At 40.4% G+C, this 12,634-nt stretch overlaps 1 long non-coding RNA gene across 1 annotated transcript; it reads left to right on the forward strand.

Moving 5' to 3' along the window:
• The first annotated feature begins 6,714 nt into the window (after window positions 1-6,714).
• Window positions 6,715-12,393, forward strand: LOC119863785. Its single transcript, XR_005295742.2, has 2 exons — window positions 6,715-7,108; window positions 12,120-12,393. It is a non-coding gene; the product is annotated as an uncharacterized LOC119863785 (long non-coding RNA).
• The last annotated feature ends 241 nt before the right edge of the window (window positions 12,394-12,634 follow it).

A 12,634-nucleotide genomic window follows, 5' to 3' on the forward strand; every position in this document is an offset into this window, starting at 1 on the left:
TACACAGTAAAACTAAAGTGATACTAGCACTTGGACCTGGTCTATAATTTTGGTATGTCACTATGAAAAGTGATGCTTATTTCACTTTCTTCACAGCTTGCAAAAGTAAAAATACTTAAAGTCTTAATTAGGTATACAATATATTATATAATCTAAAAGAAGACAAATAGACTCCTTAGTGGATGTTTTATCTGCCTCATTGTCCAGCTATACCAGAAAGACGACATGGAAATGGTTTAATTAGGCTTCAACTTTATTATTAGATGTCTGGGATGAGGTAATTCCAGGTTCATTTCAATATCTACCTGAGGGCTTCCATCAGCACCACGCTTTTCCATCTTGGTCCCCAGCCAACCCACTGCAGGAGTATAAGACGGGCAGAGGAGTTAGTTAGCGAGAGAGCTTGGAGCCAGATCCTGTCACCAGGTAGAGGAGGAGGAGGGAGAGGAGCCTCCCTCTAGCAGGTGGGCTGTGGGAATAGGAGAGGAGGATCAGGTTTCAGGCTTTGCTTGTAGCTGCAGGAAGGGAAGAGTGGAGGGGAATGTGGCATCCCCCTCCCTGTTGGGCTTGGCACCAGTGCTGGGACAGGGAGAGGAGGTATTTTAAAACTTAGCAGAGGGTGAACAGAGTGGGGCTGTAGGGGCCAGGATGGCAAGAAAATTGTGTTACTGTATAGATGACACATTGTAAGCATGGGCATCTTTTCAGCTTATTCCTAATTAGAAGGGCTTAATAATAATAACACCTAGCTCTCATATAGCGCTTCCCCTCAGGAGATCTAAAAGCATTTTATGAAGGAGGTCAGGATCACTATCCCCATTTTACAGATGGGGAAAGCTGAGGCAGTGAGAAGTGAAGAGACTTGCCCAGAAGGCCAGTGTCAGGGAGAGAAATAAAGCAGAGGCATCCTGAGCTCCACTGCAGTGCTCTACTATGCTACGCAGCCTCTCTGTCAGTTTACTACAGCATCTCAGAAAAACTTAAATAGATGGAGAGATTTCTTTTTAGTGTGGGTGGGGTGGGGGGAGCAGGCGCAAGGACAAAGGATCACAGAAGTCTTTGTACCAATTTTCTCTGTTAAAGCCTTAGCTCCAAATAAGCATCATTTTCATTAATGTAATAGAGTTGGCGCCATTTGGCCAGTAAAGTCCTGGCTAAGTGTTCCCTTTTGGTTAACAGGAAAAACATTTCCTTTCTGAATATTGAGTCTGCTCATAATGTGGCTGTGAGGACTTCAGAGGCTTTAAAAAAAATGTAGCGAGATCAGGGATCCAAATTTATTGCTATCTACAAAGAGTCGTTTTGGCATTATTATGTAGAAAACATTTTCAGAAATGGTCCCAATAGATAGTTTGTGGTTCTCCAAAATAACAGCTGCTCTTCAAGAGGTCATTGGTACTATATTAACCATGACTGCTCAAGGTTTACTCATTCCATTGTATCACATTGTAATCAATTTTTTAATACACCTGCTATTAGAGCCAACCAATTATTGTTAAAAATATCTTACACATTATATTTTAATTGTATATCTTAATAATGACTGTTTAAAGGGTATACTAGCTACCAAGGTATATGTCTAACCATATAATGTAAAATGTATTATCAATTTTGTAATCATAATTTATTTTTGTCATCCGACAGGGAAGAAGCACTATTATAACAGTGCCTTATAGTATATGAAAAGCATGTCTTTGTACTACACACATTATGATATTTGTCATCAGTAGTAGCAATAATAGTAGTATTTCTTATCTTCACATCATTAGAACACCCATCACTCATTTTAGACCTAAATGTGCCTCTCTTCCACATAATATTTGTGTTGCTTCATTGTTGATTCCTATCTAATTAGTGGCTTGAGCAAAGCAACATTTAAACTTTGATTACATATTATATGTGTTTAAAACTTCACATCACACCATGCTTCCTCTCCTGTTTTAGCTATATACCAAGCTGCAACATTCAGATTTGTAATGTTGCAAAATTAAGGGGTTTTCCAAGCTGGTTGGTTCAGTCCATTATAGTAGTAGTTGCCAGGTACAAAATTCAGATTTTGGAGCCAGGCTCAGCTAGGGGCCTTTGGATCCAGGATTTTATTCATGTACATGTCTGTCTATCACATTTAGGCATCATCACTTTAGTGTGTGCTGTGTCACACACTAAAATCTGTCACTCATGTATCTTGAAGAATTAAGCCTAAGCAACTACATGGAGGGAAAAAAATGCACCAGCTACACACAGGAAGTGCCTGGATCCTTTACTTTTTTCAAGCAGAGGCTGAGGTAATGAAATCAAAGGCAGCGGGGTACATCAGTCCTTGTGTTAGCATAAGTGTAACGAGGAGTCCCTTGCTCCTCATCTTGCTGGATGTGTTCTCATTCAGGGAGATATGCAGGGAAGTCAATCTTAGCTGCTCCCCACTGGTGGTGAAGGTCTTAAAGGCCCATTTCATCACAGAGGCAGTACCTAATGCCCTGCAGAGCCTGAATAGATATCTTACCACTGCTTGGAAGAGGAAGAAGGGATGATTTCTCCCTATTAGGCTCTCTCCTATTGTAGTGAAACTCTGTTTTAGTTTTTGTGAAGGCAATCAACTTTGCTATGTCTTCAAAGAGGTTCATTTTCTCCTCTCTTTCTCCCCCTGCCCCCATCCTTCAGAGCCCAATACAGAATTTGCATATTTGCAAATATTTTTATAATTTTTTTTTTAAATTTTACCTTTAAACAAATTGGTCTCTGATGGTTAGTTTTAACAATGAAAATGGAATTAGTCAAATTGGCCTGTCATTAGGGGATATAAGGCCAATTTATATTACAGTACTAAGAAATCTTTCTTTAGAAAAGTTTTTTTTTAAATCGTAGCTACAACTAAAAAAACCTCATTTCCTTATCTTTATGATAATATTGATTCTGGATAAACTAAGAGAACTTTGAGAGAATCCCATATTATCTGCTGACTGCTGTGCAAAGGCAGTGAAGCTAGTTAAAATTCTGCTGCTTCTCACAGAATAAAGGGATGCCATTTAATTCAACATCCTCAGTCTTTTGTAGAAACAATTATAAAATGCAAATATTTAAAATCACTTATGCAATTTGCATCTTCTCTTCTGCTTTGGAACTAATGATGCATTCTGACAATATTCCATAGTTTAATAAATCTCTTAACAACACATGGATACTTTGGCTATTTAAAGCTGAGGGAGTCCAAACAGCATCCTAGACATTTTCCTATAGTACTTTCCCTTAAACATACGTTAACGGCAGAACTCTATTTTTTGATGGTTTTTCTTGCTCTCAGGTTTTTAATCTCTCTGTTTTTACATTTTTACTAATGGACAAAAGAAGTTTCTAGTCCTAATGTTTGTGAAGAAAAGTTTGAAAATGTGAGCCAAATATGTGATCAGGGTAGCGAAGTATGCTTGAGTCTGTAGACAGCCTGAAACAATTGCTCTTAGTGGGGTGAGCTACCTCATGTGTCCCAATGGGATATTCATTTCAAGAGCTATGGCTTTGAGATGCTGTGCCAACACCACCCCAGCAAATAACCTTGTATGAGAAGAGTACAGCAGGCCTGGCTCATCACCCAAACAAATATGGCCCAGCTGCTGGATAAAACTGGATTCCCCCTCCTGCCACTTCTGCCTCTCTATATGGAAGTGGAAACCTCTGATGCTACCTCTGGAGAGGGAAAAAGTGGGGCCATATCCTACTGTCTCTTTTTGGAAGGGGAAAGTGGGACATCCCCTGCTGTGGCCACTCCAGGTGTGAGATGGGGCTATGGCAACGTGGTGGAGCAATGGATGTTGGGGTGCTCTGGTGTGCCTTGGGCCCCAAACTAATTGAATCTGGCCCTGATTACAAAGAGAACTAGAGATGCAGTATTGAAGAGAGATTTCAAATGGCAGGTAGAATATCCTGCTGTTTTGGAACATGGGTGCAAAACAGGTTCAACCATTTTTTAGTGTGTTGTGATTATGAAAATACAACGCCTTCCTCATGTGTCCAGATTAAAAAAAAATGTGTGTTCACATAGTGCAAATACCTAAAGCTAGAAACTTCAATTTAGCTTCCTTGGTATAATTTTTTTAAAGAAATAATAATTTGCTAAATAATAAGGCTAAATTGTGGCTTTTTCATAAATGCCAAGCATAAGGGAATCCAAAGGGGAATTTTTCTGTGACAGAGCTAGATCTGGTATCAGATTACTTCCCCTGCTAGGTTGTTTCAACTGTGCTGCAGGGTATATTCTGGGGGTGGAGCCAAGGCTCTGCCTACTCACTGCTGTCCTTCCAAGCCCCACCCTGACCCCCTACATCCAAGCATGAGTAACTGCCTCCAGAGACTGCTCTCCCCTCCTACCTCCTCCTCCTCTCCGCATTGCTACCTGTCATATAAGTAGCCTGTGCAATGGTGTAAGCAGGGAATCCCCATGTAGGCATGGAGCGTGAATGACAATCTCGCCCACAGTTAGCACCTTCCACCCACTGCACAAGTTATTTCTGTTCCTGTGTCCCGACACAATCTTTCATGTATTTATGTTGTTTTAACTGTGTGATTTAAAATATACAGAATGAGTTAGGCTGTATTAACACTGCAGTAGAACCTATGGTATATTTTTAACTTTTGAAATTGAAATGCTAGTGAAAAGGGATCAGTGGCTGAATTTGGCCCTATATTTGTACTAAGATAAATTACCATACTTGGAATACAATTAAAGACAACAAAATATTGTTTGTTTTCCAGGGTTAAATATTTAAATAAGTACAACAAATAATATTTGGATTAAAAACCTGAGCGCTTCTAACTTTTCCCAAATACAGTAACTTTAGTAAAATCATGAAATACTAACTAATTGGTATGAACCAAAGTGGCTGTAGTGTGTGTGCGCGGGAGGGGGCGGGGGAGAATGAAGACCCACATCAATATTGTTTTTCAGACACTGCAAAAACAAGTAAATGGTATACCGGTCCTGAACAAGTCAGAAAAGCCCAAGTACAAGGCTTTATTACACTGACTATGTTGCAACACAGCAGGTATAAGGAAAACAATCCTCATCGCCTGTACCTTTTGTTTCTGGGTAGTAGCTAATTAGGGCCTTGATTACCCTCTTCTGCAGGAAACATCTGTGGGGAAAAATGTGAAGGGGTGAGAGAACCTCTGTGGAGCACACTCAAAATTCTCCCATGAGGGGGATAGGCTTATCTCCTGTAGAAGAAGCAGGTAATTCTCGAAACTAGCAGATCTTTGGAAATCTGTAGATCTATGCAGGGACCTGTGTCTCTACAATAGCTCCAGGGGATCCTGGCTTCTCTGCTCAGGCCCCCAGATTTGAGCTGCCCTTGGAGCCTGCCCTTCCCAGGATGATTCATAGGTTGACGGGGGTACCAATGTTTGTTACACACTCACTGTTGACCCTGAACTTCCCTGATTCCTGTTCTCTTTCCATGTGTGACTCCAGTAAAGCAGGTATAGTGCCTCAGTGGCCCTTGAGCGGCCTTCTGGCTGGGAGGATGGGAAGTGGGGGCAGAGGTGATGCTACCCCATAGAAGGCCTTAAGCAGGAATATTTTGCCCTCCCCCATTACATACTAAAGTGAATAGGGGACCCCCTTGAGTTAGCCTAAGCAATTGCTTAGTCTGCTTATGCCTAGCAGCGGCTCTAAGTGGAGGGGAGATCTGCCTGCAGAGGGTCTCCTCTGTGCTAAAATGCTGAGAATTATAATCTCCACATAGAAATTTGTATTGAATATGAATTTAAGTTATTGAAAGCTAATGATCAGATACTCCAAGAAATACAAAAATCTAAATAAAAACACAGCTTTCTATAAAGCAACTTATAATCCAAAAATGATAAAGTACATTGATTTCTATGTGAGATTTTATAGTTCCAACTATATGCAGTGCCAAGTATTCAAAGACATACTGTACTCTGGATTCTTGGATAAACCATTGCAATCTGGTACATCAAGCCACTGTATAATCCAAACAACAGCTGTTACTTGGAGAATTAATATAAAATTGTATCATCTCAATACTGATAGGACCCAAGCTCCCTGTAGAAGAGATCTAAAGCTAGTTTTTAAAGCTAGTCAGTTGCATCTTGAATTTGCCCATTTCTTTTCACCCCCATTGTAAATTGCATTAAATTGTATATAGCAAGACATAAAACGCCCAAGCAGTTTGACACATGTTGTGAACGTTGGTTAATAAATGTAGAACAAGTTGGCATATAACTGTGTAACCCTTCTGCCAACTGGTTAATAGCAGCAAAAAGGGCCTGTTCAGTATATCTAGGGTTCCTCTAAACAAAAAACTAAACTGGCTTGAGCACTCACTCAGAAACCTGGGAAAACTAAATACCCTCTCTCTGGGTGCCTTCACAGGCAGAAGGTGCCTTCCCCACTCATAAGTACTCCACTATTGTCTATAGAAAGGACATCTTTATTAGGGGAAAAAGAACAGTCATAAACGTGAGGGGAAAAAGCAACAACACATATTTGCAAATGTGATGGGTGTTCACCCCACACTAGCTCTGTAGGGTTTAAGGTGGCTCAGATGGGGCCAATTAACCTTCACAGTTGCACCTGGCAGGTGATCCAGGGATTAATAAACTCTAATTGCTGATCAGGCTCAGCTGGGGAAGAAGCTGGGCTCGATTTATAGAAAGAGGAAGTTTGTATTAGCAAGGGGCTATAGGGAGAGAGCCTACAACCATTCTCTAGGTACAATGCAGTAGGATTGAGGAAACCTGGGCAAGAGAATAAGCCCTGGAAGAAGGGTCAACGGGGTGGGAGAGAGGGAAAGAAAGGGTAGGAAGAAGACCAGGGGAAAAGTAGCAAGGAAGGGGATTGTATATACTTTGGCTGCTGGTTACAGGGTCCCTGGACTGGAACCCAGTGTAGAGGAAGGGTGTGGGTCTGGGCTGCCAGGCACTGGGAAGTGGTGCAGGACTCTGAAGGTGCCATCTGGACAGCTGGTCCAGTAAGACTTGGATGCCCCGGGAGATGGGGGACTACAGAATGACCTAGCTGGAAAGTCGAGTCATGAAGAGAGAGCCTTGTGAATTACAGGAAAAGGGAACCACTGCAGTGATGACATAACAATTGGTAAGGGGTACCATATGGGAAGAAATCTCCTATGCCATGCCTGGCCAGCTGGAGGTGCTCTTGCAGTGTGTGAGCCCTGTTATAGCAAATAAAAAGTAAAATGCCTCCCACCCCATCACCCTCTAACTTTGGCAGTAGTGCTCCTAACTCCATTTCCATCTGCTGGTGAGAAATCCCACAGGTGATAGGCCCTTGACTGCACAACCTTACTCATCTACCAAGGCTCACTCACAGTTTGGGTCAGTCTGTAGCAGTAGTCCAAGTATGTCTGTGGAGGTCTGTCTGTAGTCCCCAGGGATCTGCTTGCATTATCCTATCTGCAAGCACTACCCTAAGTTAGGTCACTGATTCAGCTTTATTATGGTTATGCGTATATGGGGCCTTACAAGAGTCCACTCAGCTTGTACACTAAAGTGCTCGTGGAATGGGAGGCAAGAGCACTTAAGGCCCTTGAGCAGAATCTTGTCTGCTTGGCAAAGAGCTCTTTCCCTTCCTTGAGCTTCCTGGTAGCCCTCACCTCCTGAAGTTCAAGTTCATGTAAAATTATGGTGACTCCAAATGTCCCTGGAAGATTGTGTGTGTGTGTGTGTGTGTGTGTGTAAGTAGGCTGCAGAAATGAAGTGATCTATAGTACCATTTCCCCCCCCCCTTCCATCTTTTTTTCCCCAACAGAGGAGAGAGTAGAAAGCTCTGTCTCCTCTGGAGCTTCAGGACATAGTGTGCATGTGCGTGTGTGTGTGTGTGTGTGTGAAATCATTTCTTTTTACCTCTTTGAAGTAAATAGACTTCATTGTTATTCAGTGTGCCCTAACAGTAGGGGTTGATCATATGCCTATTGAACTAAATGGCTTTTGATGAGGGGATTGGGCTTTTTGAGGGAAAGTAAAAAGTCAATGCAAGAAGAGAGTGATAGAATTGATGCTGTAGGAACGTATTGGTCTCAGTGGGCTAAAACCTTGAAGTCTGTCCAGTTTTCTCTTAGTTTTCACAAATCCATGTGATGTAGACAACTGACATATAGTAACAAGATATATCAAATGTATTCCTTTGTAGAGCTTGAATTAGAATCCTGTCTCTTCCTCACAAAACACAAGTCTCTACCGTTGATCTTTGAAGGCTTTAGACCAATGTACATCAACCTTTTTGATACCAGGGACTGGCTTGCTGCCTTCCTAAACTGTATCAGGGAGTTCTCAGGGACCAGTGCCAGTCCATAGTCATTGAGAAACACTGATTTAGTCAATGTAACAGTGTTTTTACCATAGGAGAATATAGAAATTTAATAGCATTCTACAGAGATTAACCCCAAACCCTATAAAATAGAGAATTATGTATTTTTTGTAATGTCTTATGGAATTCTATAATACAAATTACTTTTCAGTTAAATGCTACACACCATGTATGTAAAGCAACAGGTCAAATTCTAAATAATAACTAAACAATAGTGACAGGTTTCAGAGTAGCAGTTGTGTTAGTCTGTATTCGCCAAAAGAAAATGAGTACTTGTGGCACCTTAGAGACTAACAAATTTATTTGAGCAAATGCATCTGATGAAGTGAGCTGTAGCTCACGAAAGCTTATGCTCAAATAAATTTGTTAGTCCCTAAGGTGCCAAAAGTACTCATTTTCTTTAAACAATAGTGGTAGGTCTCATGATCTGTGGGCAATTTGAACATATGCCCTGGTACATTATATACTGCTATTCCTTCTAGTTATTTTGTAAAGCTTGTCTTGTGTAGTCAAAGTTTACAGGAGCTTTAACAGGTGAGCATTAATCTGTAATAAATTCATGTGCTGCAGACAAATTACCCACACCTACCTGTATGGACAGGATTAGAGCCCTGGTCATTCAGACAGCCAAACAAGTCTCTACCATATTAGAGTTTCGGCTACTAGCTAAGAGAGGTGGTAGTAATAAATCCTTACCTTACTATCACTTGCACTCTGGTTCCTTGAATTCTCAGGACACCATGAAACTATTTTAGGAGGCAGGTTGACAACCATTTTGTGCCCATCTTCATGAGAGCTGCAAATATGAACAAACAATACTGGTTTAATGTGTATTCTTTACTATTCTGTAATCTATTTAGAAGCACTTACTGGCTAAAGAATTTTATTCTGTTGTCAGATGTCACTCCAGTTTCTGTTTTGCATTTAGTACTGTTTTGTCCACTTCTTACTTTGTTAAAGCTGGATATTTTCTGTACCTGTCTTTACTGAAGTTTTGAAAGCTGATTTTAATTTAACTAATGAAATAGTAATTTAAAATTTTTCTTTTATAACAGTAGAATTTATTTTCTGGACCTAATGGGCTGCACTTGACTGCAAACAAACACTGTCTAAACATTCATTACATTAATAAAAGGTTATTTTTTTTCAAGTCACTATTTGAATTTGACCCAATATATTAAACATGCCATTATTTTAGGATTTTTTTTAAGTTACAATTATAACAAGATACTTGAGGGGTTGTGGTTATTTAATAAAAACATATATCCTGTACATAAGGTTTAAACCTATATGCAATAACTTCCATCCACCTAAGATGTCCAGTTGCTTGATTTATAGTTAAACATCATAATTAGAACCATAGAAAAATGTTGAAGGCCACTTACATTAGTAATTTGTCTTCTAAGAGATGTAGAAATTCACCTCCCATATTTTGCTGATCAGAGCACACAGTTGTGTAACAGTTAAATCACTCAACAGCTGAAAGCTGCCATGGAAGTCTCTCTTCAAATGACTTCAAGAAAATGTCATTGATGTTTTATGACATTTTCTTGACTTATGGCTGAACTGTGACAATCCCATAACTGCCATTCATATACACACTGTCAGAAAAATACCAACTGCAATACTTTACAAAGCTCCCATTCAGCTTTAACACTGTTCCTTAGCTATAAAGGCAAATGAGTCCTCATCCAATCATACTATTCTGTTGCTTTCTAATGTATTGCCTCCAGTTACATACAATGGACTAGACTCTCTGGTCCAGCTGAACTGAATTCAGCAGAGGACTGGATGTGGGAGACTAAAGGAAGTTTGAGGCCATCTTTACATTCACCAATCCTGGAGCTAGCTGGAAACCAGGATGGTCCTCCACATAGGTTAGAACAGCTGTTAAGAATTCAATTATAGTTTATAAAAGAGTTAACCAATGATTAACACATGTTAGAAACATGCTACACAGTATGTTATAAATGGTTACAAGAACACCAGTAGAAGGTGTTAAGACATCTGACAAGAACCAGCTAAGTGGGTAAGCTTCCCTCCCATTTTGATCTACTTTAACTTCACATAATTTCCATTAGCCATCGCTATTAGAAGAAAGGTAAGAATTTAAATTCTTTTCTTAATGGAAGGCAAAAGAAGAAAACCAACTCTTGATGCAGTATGAAGTGGTCATCATTTTTTTTATGCAGAATACATGTTCTTAAAAACCCAGACTTTATATAAGACGAATTTTAAGATCACTGTCTTTAATAACCATGTAGAGCAGTTCATGGGGACTCTGAGTTCTTGGAGAAGATGATAGCAGCTTACTCACTTTCTAAGTTTAGCGTAGCATGTGTTTTCACTCACTTCTGTGACTGTTGGTTTACAAGGTCAGCAGATAGCTTGATGAACTCCATGTAATCTACTAGTAAAGATAAATTTGATCTTATCCTTCTAGTATCCTGAAAGAATGAAGTACATAGCATTCATGATGCTTGCATCACACTGTAGGTAACTATATGAGGAATAGGAGCACTTGTGGCAGACTAACACGGTTGCTACTCTGAAACCTTGTATGAGGAATGTTATGCTGCAGTCACCTTGAAAGAAGGAAAGTCAATAAAAGGCAATCAAATAAGTTGTGCTCATCACGACCGAAAATATTTAATTTTGTAACTGCCGACCTTGTTACCTTTGTATAGATTATGAAGGCTTTTGCTGTCTCCTGTGGGCAGGGACAGCTCTACCAATTTTGCCACCCCAAGCAGTTGCCGCTAAATTGCCATGGCCGCATTAGCAGTGGAGCTACCGCCCAAAAGCTGCCATGGTGGGAAGAGTGGCAGAGCTGTTGCCGAATTACTGCCACAGGACACGGACTGCCGCCCCATTCTGAATGCTGCCCCAAGCACCTGCTTGCAAAACTGGTGCCTGAAGCCGGCCCTGCTTGTGGGGAACCAGACAGATCTGGCATTTCAGGCAGGGTTCATATCCAAAGAAGAGCAGTTTTCTGTGACCAGCGGGTAGAGTTGCAGTCTTTGGTATTGAAGGATCAGAACATGTTCTGCTGTGGGAAAGAATGTGCAAGGCAAAATGTACTTGCAAAACAACCTGGTCTTAATTCTTCTCGTGGTGGTCAGTAATCACTCTGGGCACAAAGTGCTTGAAAGAGTTTCCAACCACCTCTGCGTAATACCGCATAAGCTTCTGCCCTGCCTCTTCCCTAGCTTTCCTGTCTGGGAAGCTAAATCACTTAAAGGTACAGTTCCAAATGCCACATGTCTCTCACATTGATCTGACTCAAGAATAACTCCAGTGAAGTGAATGGAGCTGTTCTGGCTTAAAACTGGAATGAGGTCAGAGCTGGGACCTAAAGTGTAAAATTCCAGAATTCTTGGACTACTATATCACACTGTTGGAGGGAGTCATTGTCCACCCCTTTGTGGAGTACACAGGGGGTGTAAGCTTTCAGAACCATTGTATGTACAATGGAAATCCCACAGATCATTCACATTTTGTATAGAGGGAAAGGGCACTTCTCTGCTCTATTCCCTGCCCTCACCTCTAATAGATCACAACAAGGAATCCTCTTGGGTGCAGCTCTGATGGGTCCCTCAGCTTGGACTATAGCATGGGGTAGAAGGCACCAAAGAGATTTTCATTGAAATGCATGCTATCAGGAACAGCTAAAGGGACACTTTTTAGCTAAGAATTTGGCGAGAGTGCATGAATTTCCCATCTGTATTTTGTTAAGCACAGGTTTTCATGTTCACTTTCTGATTTTTCCATTCATATACAGATCATGACAATGCCTGGGGACCCAACAGAGCTTTTGGGCACAAGATGTTCTTCTGCTACTCACTCCAAGTATATTTTGGGATGAAGTTTTTTGGCTGTTAGTGATAATCCTCCAAACCCTGCTACTACAAGTTATTCCATTCTACAAAGAATATTAGCAGTCTCAGATATTCCTCCTGTCTCTAAATTCAAACACTACCTTTCAGTTGTTTAACCAGTGGCCTCCTTGCTGTACTACTGAACATTATATTACATCTTTTGTATTAGGAAGTCTATTAATTCATTGTTATGGCTCATTATTCCTATTAACAACCAAGGTATTTTTAAAGCAGTGTACATTTATTACAACCTACAAATAGGAATCATTCGATACCGAGGTCATTATTAGTCCAGATAGAGTTGAGCTTAATAACCTGTACCTTCATGTCACATAATATCCAATACATTTCTGCAAAGAACTAGGAAAATACTAGAACAAATCCTAAGCATAATGATGTAAAAAAAACAAGCGAGGCT

The sequence above is a fragment of the Dermochelys coriacea genome, chromosome 11, assembly GCF_009764565.3.
Source record: "Dermochelys coriacea isolate rDerCor1 chromosome 11, rDerCor1.pri.v4, whole genome shotgun sequence".
NCBI classification, from domain to species: Eukaryota; Metazoa; Chordata; order Testudines; family Dermochelyidae; genus Dermochelys; species Dermochelys coriacea.